The following is a 15,048-nucleotide window of genomic DNA, read 5'->3' as shown; positions in this document are numbered from 1 at the left end:
TTAATATAATTATTATTATTATTTTAAACATATTTATTAATATAATTTTAAATCTGAAATATTATTTTAAATCAGAATTTATAATCAGAATTATTATTTATTTAAAATCAGAATTATTAATTAAATCAGAATTTATATTTTGGAAATCAGAATTTATTATATTTATTTTATAGTAATCAGAATTATTATATAATAAATTGATTTACTATTTTATTTTGATTAGCAATATTATTCTATATATATAAATCAGATTTATTTTAATTATTACATAATAATTAGGAATCATTACTTATATAATCCAACATTTTAGTAATAATATTTATATTATTTTGGTAAAATCAGTAATATTATCATATAAAAATCAGTATTTATTTTGCTTATTTATTTATAAATAAATTATCTTATAATTTATGAATGTTAATATTATTATACCTTGTTATTTAAATAATCCCTAAATTCCCAATAATTAATCAAATCCTTAAAATTTATAGGGTAATCCTCTTGTGCACATCTTCTTGGGAAAAATTCCTGATTCTTAATATATTTCCAAGAAATACGCAACGCACTCTAAGGTGAGTATACATGACCCATTTTCTGTTTTATCACATTTTGGGTGTTGTGTGCATTTCCTATATCAAAAACACTATGTTAAACATTTTTGCACTGTCAATCCACATTTCATGTGAATCTATTTGACTCATGTTAATCATGTTATACTAATGTTAAACATTTATGATTATGTGTTCATTAACTTTGCAAGCCTCCCCTAACAATGGCAGCGCTGTAGGTTGTAACGCCCCTCCCATAATATTATGGGTATTGTTAGGTTTTTTCTATGTTACTCATGTTACCACCCTTCTAGGGTTAGGCTATGTTAATTGCGTTAAACTTTGGTTTGAACACATAGATTCATCGTTACGAGTATAACTGTTAATATGAACTCATGTATTCACGTGGATTTGATCATGTTAAGCTATTTCAAACATATTATGCTATATTCAAACTTGTATACTCGCCAACATCTTTTGTTGACTTTATTTTAAATGCATACTGTAGGATGATGAAACCAAGATGTGAAGAAATAAATAGGATGGCTTAGAAACCCACCTACGAAATAAACTATGTTTATGTTGGTTATTTCTTTTTATGACATTGTAATGAAACTTTGGAATTTTAATAAGTGGAATTTAATTATATTGTCACATTTAGTGTTATGATGTCTTTGAACAGTTTGTACGTCTCATCCCGATGTTTCCGCCATCGGTTGGGGTGTGACAGCCTTGACTTGTAGGCATGTCAAACATTTTTCCATGTATTTCACAGTGTCCCGCTTCATTCCGGGCCACCAATAGTTTTGCTTTAAGTCATGATACATTTTGGTCGCTCCCGGGTGAATAGAATAACGGGATTTATGAGCTTCATCAAGTAGAAGCTTCTTAACCCCACATGTGTTAGGAACCCAGATTCTATTAAAACGAGTTTTTAGGCCGTGACTGTCCACCTCAAGGTCCTTAACTTGGCCGATAATTCTTTCCTTTTTCCAGTTTTCCGCCCTTACAGCTTCATTCTGTGCTTCTCGAATTCGTTCTAGTAAACCTGAAGTCACAACCAGTTGCATTGATCGTACCCGTATTGGGGTATAATCTGTTTTGCGACTCAGCGCATCGGCAACTACATTGGCCTTACCGGGGTGGTAATGTATTTCGCAATCAAAGTCCTTGACGGTTTCTAACCACCGCCTTTCCCGCATGTTTAATTCCTTCTGGTCGAAGAAATATTTCAAGCTTTTATGGTCGGTAAAGATTGTAAACTTTACTCCGTATAAGTAATGTCTCCATATCTTTAAGGCAAACACCACCGCTGCCAATTCTAAGTCGTGAACCGGATATTTATTTTCATGAATCTTCAATTGCCTCGAGGCGTAGGCGATGACCTTGCCTCGTTGCATTAACACGCATCCGAGCCCCAATTGAGAAGCGTCCGAGTAAATCACCATGTCTTCGGTCCCTTCCGGTAATGTCAGTACCGGAGCGTGGGTCAATTTTTCCTTGAGTGTTTGGAAAGCTTCTTCTTGCTTAATGCCCCACACGAACTTTTCCTCCTTATGAGTTAATTTGGTCAATGGTAAGGCAATTTTGGAGAAATCCTGTATGAATCTCCGATAATATCCTGCAAGCCCTAAAAAGCTTCGGATTTCCGAGGGATTTCTTGGAGGGCTCCATTTCGACACAGCTTCTATCTTGGACGGGTCTACTAGTACTCCATCAGCACTAATAAGATGCCCAAGAAACTGTACCTCCCGTAGCCAGAAGGCACACTTCGTGAATTTTGCATACAACTTCTCTCGTCTGAGGGTGTCTAATATTTCCCGCAAATGACACACGTGCTCGGCCTCGCTCTTTGAATATATCAAAATGCCGTCGATAAATACAATTACCGACTTATCTAGCATGGGTTTGCAAACCCGGTTCATGAGGTCCATGAAAGCCGCGGGCGCATTGGTCAATCCGAAAGGCATTACGAGGAATTCATAATGCCCGTACCTCGTACGGAAAGCCGTCTTGGGTACGTCCTCCTCCTTGACTTTCAATTGGTGATAACCGGATCGGAGATCAATTTTGGAAAACCAACTTGCTCCTTGTAGTTGGTCAAATAAATCATCAATTCTTGGGAGCGGGTATCGATTCTTCACCGTGAGTTTGTTTAACTCTCGGTAATCGATACACATGCGCATACTGCCGTCCTTCTTCTTCACGAATAAGACTGGTGCGCCCCACGGAGACACACTCGGTCGGATAAACCCCTTGTCAAGAAATTCCTGAATTTGAGACATCAATTCTTGTAACTCCGACGGTGCAAGCCGGTATGGCGCCTTGGCCACGGGTTTTGCGCCCGGAATCAATTCGATTCCGAACTCTACCTCCCGTTCTGGCGGTATCCCCGGTAGTTCTTCCGGGAACACGTCTTCATAATCTTGCACGACTGGTACATCCCCAATTTTGAGGAGTTCTTTTTCCGTTTCGCTTGCATATACCATAAAGGCCTTGCATCCATGTTTCATGAGCTTATGAGCTTCTAGCATTGTGCATATCACTGGGTTACCTCCTTTTTCTCCATATATCGTAACTTGTTTTCTGCTAGGAGACGGTAGCTTTATTTCTTTTCGGAAACAAACCACCTTTGCGTGGTAACGGGATAGCCAATCCATTCCCACTACCACTTGAAATTCTCCCATCGACATCGGGATCAAGTCTATTGTGTATTCCTCGTCATCAATATTCATCGTGCAGTTTTCACATACATCACAGACAATAAAGCTTTTATTATTACCTATCTCTACCTCTAAAGGCATAGGTAATTTTGTTAGAACAAATGAAGGGTGTCGAATAAACCCATATGAAACAAAGGATTTATTCGCACCAGTATCAAATAACACACGTGCGGGAATTGAATTTATAGTGAATGTACCTGAGACCACGTCAGGTTCGACCTTTGCTTCAGCAGCGGTCAATTGAAAAGATCTTGCTTTGGCTTTTGTGGCTTCACCTTTTGAGTCTTGCCCTTCTTTCTTTCCTGCCAATTCTGGGCACTCCGATCTTTTGTGACCCGTTCGGTAACAGTTGTAACAAACGGTCACTTTTTCCGGGCATGATATAGCCATATGTCCCGTTTTTCAACATATAGGACAAGGCTTATCTTTGAAGCGACATTCACCCTTATGATTCTTGCCGCAGATTTTGCAACTTGGTGTACCGCCCTTTGCATCTGATTTCTTCGTCGTTTCACTCGTTCTTGCTTTCTTGGTAGGGCTTGGATTTATGTCCTGTGCCCTTCGTTCACCCCGCTCTATACTCTTTTTCAACTCAATCTCCCTTTCCCGAGCGGCATTGACAATCTCGGTAAGGGTCTCATACTTTGAAGGGGTTATGAACTCCCTATATTCTGCGCTTAGCATATTATGGTAGTAATAAACTTTTTGCTCTTCGTTCGTTATCAGATCGTCACAGAACTTCATTTTGTCCATAAACATCCCCGTGATCTTGTCTATGGATTCACCCTTGTGTCTGAGTTGCATGAACTCTTCCTTGATCTTGTTTATAACCGCTTTGGGGCTATGGTGTTTAAGAAACGGCGTCTTAAACTCCTCCCACGTCATGGCCTTGGCCGCTTCGTTTCCAATCTCCTTCTTTTTATTATCCCACCAGTCTTTCGCTTGACCTCTTAACTGACCCGTACCATAAGCTACGTAGTCATTCTCATCACAATGGGTTCTCTCGAATACTCCCTCGATATCGCCTATCCATCGCTGACACACGATTGGATCAACCTCCGCATTATATATAGGTGGTTTACAAGCTATGAATTCCTTGTATGAACAAGGTTTTCGTTCCCCAGATTTTTCCTTTGCTAGATTTGAATTATCTTCTAGCTTCTTGATTCTCTCTTCTACCACTGATAAAACCGTATTTTGGATTTTATCAATGAAGTTCGACAAACTGTTTTCGATCGCCTTTCCAACCTCTTCGGCAATCACTATTCTCATTTGTTCGGTGACTCTTGGCACCGCATCACCATCACCTCCGCTTGCCATCTTTGATACTGAAATGTTTACATACATTGTTAAACATTTCATTTGTAATACATGTTTTACTTGTTTTGATTTGATCAAGTTCGTAACTTGACTCAATCATTCTTGTTTCATGCCTTTCTTGTGTTTGAGTGTGCTTACACACTCTTGATTTTATTATTCTTGTTTCATGCTTTTCTTGTGTTTGAGTGTGTTTACACACTCTTTTCCATGCATATTTGTTCGTGAATTATTTCTATACTCCTTAAATTTTACTTAAGCAATTACTCTTACCGGATGTTGATCAAGCTTGAACCGAACACTTATTGGCAACCTTAAGCTCTGATTACCAACTTGTAAGACTCAGTTTATATTACCAGATTTAACAACCTAAAAACCTTGCATTTAACGCCAAAATGACGACTTAACAAAAAACTTTCATCGTTTAAACCCAAAACTAAACACAACATACATGTATTGTTGTTACAAACCACATTCAAGACGGTAACTACCATTAGTTTACATAGTTTTTAAAACAAAAGTTCGGATGCGGAAGCGTTCTAAAAATGTGTGTGTTCGGTTCGACTCGCTTGCTTGATCTTCATCCTTTACTTGGGTACCTGAGAACTAACATTTTAAACAAGCATTAGTACTATCACTCTTGGAAATTTACGTATTCGAATCAGGTCCGAACACTGGTTCGAGAAAATGATCAAAACAAATTTTATCAAACAGGGCTCCACCGTAATTTACGGTGTCACCGTAAATTACGGTGGCTTCTGGACATTTGGGGCCTACCGTAACTCAGTAGGAATCCACCGTAAAAGAATTGCAGGCCACCGTAAATTACGGTACTACCGTAATTTACGGTAGACCCTGCACAAAACTCCCTTGTTTAAAATGCAGTTTTCTTGCTGATTCATTATGAGTGGAAACAGCATAATTTCGCATAAATCGCTAAGCGGCTGGGCTAATACTTCATACTTGTGTTTTGTTTATAACATTACTCAACTATTTCTTAATTGAGCTTGTTTACGGGAACTAACTTACACGCTAAATTACAAGACTTCTAGTTAATTGTTTGTTCTATTATCATGCATCCAATTCAAACCTTAACTCCTATAATAAGAACAAGGCTTTTAAATTTGTCTATGGTGTTCGCTACATGGCCTACACCTCATGTAATATTCGCACAATATAATAAAGTCATGCTTCGTGTTTATTACCAAAACTTGTTTGACCCGTTTAGGTGCTGAGATTAAACACCTTACGGATGCTCAATTTCATGTTTATAACTTGTTTAAGGCAATAGCCAAATTCATGACATAATGGAAATTCTTGGTCATCATGCTTTCTTTCCTTTTAAGCAACGCATAAAGCTAATAATATGTATAATGTAATGAAACGATAAATTTCATACCTTTAGAGCGCGCGTTTTCCTCGTGAATCCCCTCCGGCTTGCCCGCTAGAGGAACCGGACTCTTTGCCTAGAAAATTCAGTTTTTAACATGTTTAGAATCATTTTCATGACCATTTTCACATCAATTATGGACCATTATCAAATCTGCGTTTTTATCCAAATTTCACATTTAATCCTCACTTAGGCATTTCAACAAACACCTAGTGGGTCAGATTTTTCTACATTCAAAAACAAGTTCGTGACTTGCGATTCAACATCTAATTTCACTATAATAGTAATTTTTGCATGCATCTTGACATCATCTTTTCAGAACTTATTTCCTAATTTTCAGACTATGCAAAACAAGAGTTATAATTTCAGCATTAAACAAGCTTCTTAAAGTTCTCTAATCACCTACAATGGTGATTATGTAACCCTACAAGTATCATACAAGGTTATGTCAAGAAATCATATAGGGTTTGATCCTAAACCTCATACTCCTTCTAATTTCAGCCATGCATCAACAATCAAGCTGAATTTCTCATGTTTCACAATTAACCTAGAATTTGTGATGTAACAAAATTACTGAATTTCACATACCTTTTGATCCTTACAACGAGGTGTTTACTAATATGTGATTAGAGCTCGATTTGGAACTGATTTGGGGCTTCAATTGAAGGGATTTTGCTTGAGTTAGGGTTTGGAAATGGGGATGTCGCCCCCCTGCTTGTTTCTTGATCGACCAGACTCCCAATTTGGGAGGTTTGGTTTATTTTGTTACTATTAGTAACATAACTTTGCGTTTTGACAAGTTTAGTCCCTTTAACTATGATTTTCTCTAGTTTTAATTATTTTAACCATAACATGCATTAATTCAAGACTTTGAATTTAACTAGGTTAAATTCCTAGTTGGTAAACTCTTGTTTATCTATTCTTTGAACTTTATAATACACGGGTTTATGTCTTTGGGGTGTTACATTAACACCAGCAGATTGGCTTCAAACAAATCCTTGACACTAGCAAGTGACTTATGGGAGTCAACCCTTACGAATCAATCGGGACATAAGCGATGACAACAGATTACAGTGTGGAATGTGTGACTACCAGCACAGCGAGTAGCGCGTTAAGGTGTGGCACAGATGTGAAAAGATGGACTTGGTCGGTGAAAAAAATCGTAGAGCTCCGTTTCAAGCAACGACACTAGAGGCAACAGTCATGGCAACATAAAAGTACTCGTAATCGTAGCCTTCAGTATGGAAATTAAGGTGCCTACGACATGGATGGGTCGTTGTTAAACCAAGACAACAACAACCAGGGGAACGACGGCAGTACTGGAAATTCTCGTAGCGAAAACAACAACATGATACTCACTGAAGGGCACTTGGGGCTGGCGTGGGCAATGCCAGGATTACAGCAACATGGTGGCCAGCACGTTCTTGGAGGCTAATCGTTTCGTTCTTGTTCCGTTCAACCCTGATACTTTCTGAAACCAGACCTGTTGTGGAATCGGCCGATGGCAAGGCAATTAAAGCCTCGTATATTCGTGGGATGCAAACTCGACCTTGTGGGACAAGTGATCGACATCGACCTTCCTTCTGCTATCCTTGAAGGTTTCAGTGTAGTAGTTGTGTAAGATGGCTATCTAGATATCGTGTAGATATACCCTGTGGGAGAAAATTTTGCATCGCTTTATACCTTGAAGTGTCAGAGTGGTGTAATGGCTAGCATTATCTCAGCAAAGAAGGCCAGAAGTGTCTACGGAAGGATACCCCGCTATGTTAGCACACGTTACTGATGTTAAGACTAAGGAGGTGAGGATTGAGGATCCACCAATTGTTCGTGATCGGCGTGCTACTTGAGGAACTTTCTGGTTTATTTCCACAACTGTTAGGCAGAATCTCAGTTTGATCTCACGCTAGAGGCAGCCTTAATTCTTCATACTTCTTACCGCCTTGCGCCAGGAGGGATGCAAGAACTGTCAAATCAACTACAGAGGCTGTGTGGAAGAAGTTTTGTCGGACCTAGTTCCCGCCCCGGGAAGCCCCATTTATATCCGTGAAGATAAGCTTTTTCGTATGCATACTGATTATCGAGAACTCGACAAAGTGGGAGTCAGGAACCGTTTGCCCCGACCATGTATTGACAACCTGTCGACTAGTTGCGAGAGTCAAGCTCCCATTCGAGGATTGGATAACGAACGAACTATCATCAGATGGAAGTCCAATGGGAGAACGCTCTTAGAACGGCATATCAAACACAATGCGGCCAGTGCGACTTTGTACACCATGACCATCGAGATAATCAACACGCCAGCAGCTTAAGGACCACAAGAATCGACCGTGTTTATTGATGACGTTTCGGGTCATTTCCTGGAGGAAGGGACATCATGGACGATATCTGTATCTTATGTTAGAGCTCTTGAGGGAGGAGTCATTATGTGTGAAGCCTTGTTAAATGTAACATCTAGATTCGAGAGATGCATTTTGATCATATAACCAACAAAGTGGGAATACGCGTGGATTGTGCTAGGATCCATTCTGTTAGAAACTGATTGACACCAAAGATTCCTTCGGGGGTACCACAATTTCTTGGTTTCGGTGGATGCTGTGGTAGATTCATCACAGGGTTTTCGAAGTTCGCGCAGCCTAATTCCCTTAAGCACAGCAGGGTGCTGTGTTCGTGGGAGACAAAACAGGAGAACGTCTTTTCAACTTTCGAGTTCTAACTCTGCAATGCACTGAGCATCGTCTTTACCCGAGGGTGCGGGTGATTATGTGTTATACCATGATGGTCCGAATTAGGGTCCCAGTTACACACCGATGCAACACGAGAGAGTGATGACTTACGTGATGAAGTTACAAAGAGGAATCGCATGACACACAACTGGCAGTGAAAACCGTGGTCTTGGAATCTTAGATGGAGGCATTACTTGGACGGTACCAGGTGTGTTATTTAAACCGATCACAAGGGCCTCCCATGTATATTGGCTTCGACAGAGCTGAATCAGTTAATGGCATCGCTGGAGGGAACTTTTGGAAGATTACCACTATGAAACTTGAACATGCACGAGCCTTCCAGCTCACTGTCGACTCTAATTTACCTGATCCGACTCACCCTGTTCAAACTTGAGAACTGAAGGAAGAGGATTTTCAAGTTGAACCCATGCGGGGCATGGAGAAGTAACCTTGGCAGGTCAGACGATATTCGCTACCATATGGAACGAGTGTGGATCTCATTATGCAGTAACTGTGGGAAATTTATGTTGAGCAAAGCACACCAGCCTCGATATTCTAGTCGTCTAGGTTTTTATGAGAGGCATTAGAATTTATAAACCTTGTACTGGTAATCAGGCATGAAGGCCCACCTAGTTAGGTATGGGAATGATGTTTGACTTGTGGGAAAGTCAAGGTGAAGTATTAGCAACCAGAAACACCCATATGAAACGAGAACAGACTACCATGGATTTTGTCACTAGGCTACCTAGAACTCGAACCGGACACAATATCACCTGGGTGATCATTGATCGTCTCACGTAACCAACACACTCTTGCAATCAAGGAAACTCTCGAGTCTTCACAAGTTGTGAATATTCCTCTGAGAGAGGCGGCTTTTCGGCACGAGGTGTCAACTTCTGTTACCTTTTGGATTTCGAACTATATATGATTCCTGACAGGCAATACACAACACCCTTGACTCACGCCTAGACATGAGCATTACTTATCACTAAAGGACAACCAGACAGAGTAATGGACCATCCTGATGCACGAAGGCATGCTGCGGGCATGTGCGTGGTTGACTTTAGTAAACATTTGGAAGACCACACATCTTTGGGTGAGATATGTTGCAGCCGTTACCATATTAGTATGCATACAATTCTGTATGAGGCATTGCATGGATGATAATACCAATAAGGTGGGTGACAACCTAATCACCGACCCAGTATTTATACTCGAAACTCTTGAAGATTGCTTAGATCAGGAATTGTTTGACGGCAACGCGTGACTGTCAGGAAACACTGGGTGTTCGTTGTAGACGAACGTGTCATAATCGAAAGTTTCACCCAGGGAGGGTGGGGTACGCTATTTGAAAACGTGGCAAGCTTAATTTGCGACGCGTTGGGTTAATCGGATTCCTGGAGCTAAACGGTAACATGGCCCACAAACTCAAGTTACCTGACGAATGGGGTAACGTGCACAACATCATTTAGGTCTCGAATCTATGGCAACGGTTGAGGAAACATTTGTAACACCCCATTTAGACAAGTTGCAGTGGTCGAGGAGCCAATCAAAGACATAGACGAGGAAGTAGGGTTTGCTAACACAGTCCAATTTCCTAGTGTGAGAGTTCGTTGGAACTCAAGACGTCGAGCGGAGTTCACGTGGGGACGCAATGATTGGAGTAAGTTCTAGTATCCTCAGTTGTTCGAATAGTTGCATCAACTATTGATATCATTGGTGAATTTCGGGACGAAATTCCCTTTCAAGTTGGGAGTGATGTGGCACCCACGGAAAATATACAGTCATCCTGATCTAACGCCAAATTTCGGGACGAAATTTCTTTCAAGTTGGGGATGATGTGACAACTCGAGATTTCAAGACCCTTCCTTTACGCGTCACCTGTTTTACGATCCTGCTTTGCATATCGTTGTATGTTGCATCATGTATATTATTTGGGAATGATTTTAGTTACTTGGATTAAGGTTAGCATTCACGTAAATCATGAGTTTATCTGAATAGTGGCCGACAAAAAGGGTCTAAACAATTCCTTTCATTGGACCTTTAAAATGAAGCTATATCTCTGTTGTAAAGTATTAATGAGGCCGACACTTGTTTTATAAATGACAAAACCCTTTCATCACCATACATTGCTTGACGAAACTGCTTGCTCGACGAAAGGTGCATGGGCCTCGACGAAAGATGTGTGGCCTTGACGAAAATGAAGTTTCGTCGATCATGGGCTTCGGCCCAGCAAGGTGCTCGGCCCAAATGTCTTCAATTATATAAGCTCCGTAGTAACCTTTAACGCGGAACCCCAGAACTCCTCCTTGAACCTGATGGTAGCCACTCTCGGATGACGGCAGCCAATCTCTTGGAGTTGTCGAGTAAGTGTATCACCATGTTAATTAATGTTTGTACGTGTATGTGTTAACGATTGATTAGTTATGTGATGGATCATTGTTTTGTTATTAAACAATTAATATGAGCAGTTTTGTGGTCTGTTCGATATATAGTAGAGGCATGCAAAGTCAACAAAAAAAAAAAAAAACAAATAAACACATGGGCCGAATCAAGTAGTTGTTTGACAATAGTTGAATGATATTTCTATGGAATGATGGCCGACAACTAAAATCTTAATTAATTCCTATTGGGCCGCTATTAATAAAACTGTTGAATGAGGAATTATGTTGAATAATCTGGAATATAACAATCGAAGTTATAACTGTTTTGGATTGGTATGGTGAGAATGCATTATGTTATTGGTTGCGATGATTAATAATTATGTGATGTTGACTTTTGATGATTTAGTGATGTCTTCATGTGGACTCATGATAGTTGTCGGATATTAACAAGTTATGGTTATGGGTTTGATGATAAATACTAGGGCTGCATGATGTATCGGATTAGGTGACGTTGATTGGATGATGATTTTAGAAATGGTTACTATAATATTAAATATGAAATCGATGTAATATAGGACTTAATTTGATGCCCATGAGCTTATTGATAATTAATGGCATGTTGAATGTGTAAGCCGATGAAAGTGATGATGTTATGTTGATATCGATGTTAGTTGCCATAATGATAATTAGGGTTCACCTAAAGCAAAGAAATTAAACTGTTTGATCTAATTTGGATAACTATTCAATCATGGTTTGGGATATAAATTACTAGATATATATACGGAAACTGTGGGTAAGGGTGAGGGTGTAACCCAACGAAAATTGGCCCAGATCGAGTATAACTTGGACTGGTCGCTAGGCCACATACAAAACTGAAACATACCAGGCCCAATCCCATAACTATCCGTGGGCCGGGATGGACCGAATATGAATAACAAGGCTGCGTAGACTAGAAGCCCATCAAAGTTTCCGTGGGGCTGCAATGGGTTATATTGTTGGACCGTCAAGTTGTTCATTTTACATGCTTGTGACACCAAATTGTTGGTGGTTCCAAGTGCTTACTATGCACTATGTGAATGACTTGTGTGAATAATATACAAACTGTAATGAAGGGGGCCATTATGTTGCATGAACAAATATATTAATGCGCGTGAAATCTAGTGTGTGTGTGCTATTTGTGTATTAGGTATAAAGAATAACTTGATTGAATGGCACACTTGAATATTGGGCCATTAGACCAACTGGGCCACTCAATAGACAGAATAATGTTGTGGGCTGTGAAATTGATACCCGAACCATGGACTTATGTTAGTAATATTTATGTGACATAAATGTCTACAACGTCTTATGTGATGATAGTCAAACTGATATATGCTGGTGAATCGTGGACATATATGTGAACTGTATGGAGGACTTAAAACATGAGACATGATTATTGTATGCATATTGCTAGCGCAGTAGTGATAATGTGTGAACCACTTGTATGTAAAACTAATTGTTATCGATAACCCTTTTAGGACGTGTTTGATCAACTATTAAACAAGTAACTAAAACATACCGAGCAATCTCAGGTGAGTTCACTGCTCTTTTTCCAAGCATGCATCCCGGGGAGGGATATTGGGTAACGTTCCGGGGAGGAATGCTAGTTATTGGGATGTTTGTTATTATTACTCAGTTCCGAGAAGGCAATGAGGTTATTAGTTGATAGCGCTATTAGGTTTGGCACCCTCACACCGTACCGGGGAGGACGGGCGTGAACTAATTTCCTTAAAGCATGACCAATGTTTTGATAGAGACATTGGGGTTGGGCAAACACATCTTGAAGCCATTTCGGTAATCGAGTTAATAACAACATCAAATCAAATTGTTAAACTGTTTTATACATGTATCTGGTAACAAAACTCGGTAACAAAACTTTGAACTCACCAGCGTAGTCTGACACACTTGTTTGCATGCTTGTAGGTCGTTAGCTGTTTGCATTGGAACTTGCTGTCTGGAGTAGCTGGAGAGGTCATGGGTCGACTGGGGGAATTAATGCTATTGATTTCTTGATACTATATATTGGATTTTAAACTATTTAACTTCGTTAAATTTTGCTTCCGCTGAATACTTTGGTTTTCTTTTGAACTTGGATGGTGTTTTATTAATAATCAAGAACTTTAATTTAGAAACATGTATGGGTTCTATGTAATTAGTGGCTCATTGCTGGTACGTCACACGCCTATCAGGGACACTCCCTAAGTGGTATTTTGGGGGTGTGACACGTATGCTGGTCTGCAATCCAGCAACTTTCAAAGTTGACAGTTTTGGCCCCTGTGCGTGTATGGTCGTGTTTTGGCACTTCTAACACCCGTCAAACCCTTTTTTAAGCTCCACAAGGATGTTAAAGCATAGGGAACATGAAACTTGCTCAAAAATATGTCGGATGTCAGTTCGTTTGGCCGCACGGTTGCGTTGTTCGGTTAATTACGACGAAAGTCGTAACGGACACAAAAACGTCCAAATTGCGCGACGAATGGATTTTTGACAAGCAAATCACTAAAACATAATATTTTAATGATTACATAAATTTTTGGATGTATGGATGTATTCAGAACGTAAGATATGCGTGAAAATGCAAACTTATGCACTTTTTGACGCTTTTAGTCCCTGAATGACCAAAAAGTTTATTTTAGCACACCGAACCCCTCAAAGCCTATTTCTAAGCTATGTAAAGGATATTTAGGGTGTGTTTAACTTATGATCAAGTTCCGGAATGTCCGTTACAGTACAAATTGACATACTTTCGCAGTTCGTCGAATTTAGTCCCTGTAAGCGAATAAACTTGATTTCGGCACACCAAACCTTCCAAAACTTATTTCTAAGTTATGTAAAGGATATTTAGGGTGTGTTTAACTTATGATCAAGTTCCGGAATGTCTGCTATAGTACAAATTGACATACTTTCGCAGTTTGTCGAATTTAGTCCCTGTAAGCGAATAAACTTGATTTCGGCACACCAAACCTTCCAAAACTTATTTCCAAGTTATGTAAAGGTTATTTAAGGTATGTTAAGCCTATGTCACTGTTCCGGAGTGTTTGTTGCATTAAACTGGTTATATTTACGCATTAGTGCGTGTATGACCTTCTAGAAAGCGATTTAAACCCCGAAATCGAACAAGAGTTGATATGTGCAAATGATACACATGTTTATACAAATCCCAAGTATGAAATACAATATTTCATTGGTTTGGTATTTGTTTGATGGTTGAAGTGACACAGATGTCACAATATACTTCCAATAGTATAGTTTGATATGCTCCCAAATGTGATATTATTTCCTAAAGTATAATTTAATATACTATGTACAAATCCAACATATATTTTGTTATTTACTAAAACATAGTTGATATGTTATTTATAAAACCGAAGCATAGTTAGATATGTTATTTACAAAACCAAAGTATACTTATGATATACTACCTAAAACTATTATTTTAACAACTAAAGTATATTTGATATACTATCTGTTTAACTATTTTGGAACTAAAATATATTTTAATATATTACTTATCCGACTTTCTTAAAACCAAGGTATGTCTTTATATACTACAAACCTTTTTATCAAAACATTGTTTTACAAACAACATATTTTATACAAACTCATTTTTACTTGGTTATTCATTTCATTATGCATTATTCTTTTATATCATCAGAATTCTTATCACTTTTTGTATGAAGTATAAAAGAAAATATTTTAAGGCTCATGACTACTTTTGTTAAACATTTTCTTTAAACTTACAAGTCATGAATCCTGTTTAAATAAAACATATGTATCTCACAGGCATTTTTATGCTGACGTACTTATTTTCACATGTGTTTCAGGTGCTGCTATGTGATGATTATTTGATGCATGCTATACATAGGATGGACTCGTGCCTTAGTGACTTTAAAACTTGAAAGACAATATTTGTATTTATCTGAT

General features: G+C 38.9%; 1 long non-coding RNA gene across 1 annotated transcript; it reads right to left on the bottom strand.

Moving 5' to 3' along the window:
- Window positions 1-5,003: 5,003 nt before the first annotated feature.
- On the bottom strand, window positions 5,004-6,718 carry LOC118481956. Its single transcript, XR_004866409.1, has 3 exons — window positions 6,567-6,718; window positions 5,988-6,054; window positions 5,004-5,194 (listed from the first exon to the last, which is right to left on the bottom strand). It is a non-coding gene; the product is annotated as an uncharacterized LOC118481956 (long non-coding RNA).
- Window positions 6,719-15,048: the final 8,330 nt, after the last annotated feature.

This window comes from Helianthus annuus, chromosome 9 (genome assembly GCF_002127325.2).
Source record: "Helianthus annuus cultivar XRQ/B chromosome 9, HanXRQr2.0-SUNRISE, whole genome shotgun sequence".
Classification (NCBI taxonomy): domain Eukaryota; kingdom Viridiplantae; phylum Streptophyta; class Magnoliopsida; order Asterales; family Asteraceae; genus Helianthus; species Helianthus annuus.
This window is presented reverse-complemented; position numbering and strand designations above follow the sequence as displayed.